Source organism: Limulus polyphemus, unplaced genomic scaffold (genome assembly GCF_000517525.1).
Source record: "Limulus polyphemus unplaced genomic scaffold, Limulus_polyphemus-2.1.2 Scaffold3052, whole genome shotgun sequence".
In the NCBI taxonomy this organism is placed as follows: Eukaryota; Metazoa; Arthropoda; class Merostomata; order Xiphosura; family Limulidae; genus Limulus; species Limulus polyphemus.
The window spans coordinates 40,343-41,700 of NW_013668662.1; positions in this window are offsets into that span (position 1 = coordinate 40,343).

A 1,358-nucleotide genomic window follows, 5' to 3' on the forward strand; every position below is an offset into this window, starting at 1 on the left:
GAGAAGATAGTTCGACTTGTCAACAGAAATTCTAAAGTAATTGAATAGGCCTAAGTAGACTTTTGACAAAAATAAGAGAACCATACATGTAGTGCTTATTATATGCCTATGATCTCCATATTTTGTTGTACATACGTTTAACTTGTTCTGAATATATATATTATTTCGAAAATAAGTGAAATGTGGGCTGCTCACTTATTGTTGTATTTATCGCTAACAAGTCACAGACACCTACTGTAGAAGAATCCTAAGCCAAACAACATCACAGTATAATCTAAACTATTAAGAAATATAAGTAAAAGCCTTTTATTTTGACAGTTGCCAAAAAGAATAATATTAATTTTTTAAAATTCTGACAACAGTATTTGAGAACACAAGCAATAGGAGGCTAGAAGATTTGATTAGATGAAACGGTATTTGAAAATAAGTGGGGAAGAGAAGAGGCAGACAAGTTTGACAAATAAAATGATATGCCATATATCTACTTCATTGGTAGGCTTGATAGACAGATAACAAACTACACATGGAACGATCTTGCTAGATAAGTTTTACCACTAAGGTTATACCTCTCGAAAATTTGAGACTAAACCTTAAAAAAAAATTAACTTGACATTTAGAAAATTGAAACGGGACTCTTTACGCAACCTCACTGGTTGGCAGTAGAAAGGATACCAATTTCATTACAAACATAGTACCAACAGACAAAACTGCATAATTGTTGTAGGGCCAAGGCTGTTGTTTTTGTTGTTTGAAGTTCAGCACAGAGCTACGCAATGGACTGTCTGTGCTCTGCCCACCACGAGTATCGGATCCCAGTTTCTAGCGTCGTAAGTCCGCTGGCATACCGCTATGCCACTGGGGGGGGGGGGGGCTATAGGGCCAATCAGAATAAAAAACATGTACATTGAGTGTGTGGGTATGAAGCAACCCTACAAAAGGTGAACTTGAAAGATGGCTACCGCCTGCATGAATTGCCCAAGTGGCCTTAAGACAATATTCTATTTGATTGCTCTTGCAGTAAAATCCTACAGATCTGAAGTCAGCGAAGGCGAGGAACATACATACACATAACCATGGCCCATATAGGAGCCTCTCTTAGTAGGATACGTTTTACCTTTTACACCTGCCTTGTGTATACGATGCCACGTTTGTTAGGCCATTTGTTTCGAACATCCACCTATCTATTTGTCTGTCTACCTTAGGCAATCAATTATTTTAGTATTCAACCTATATCGTCAAGTCGAGCTGAGTTCGATTTCATGGAGTAGTAACAAGATTTATTATCGAACTGCTAAACATGCTCGCCCTTTCAGCCGTGGGGGCGTTATATAGTGACGGTCAATCCCACTATTCGTTGG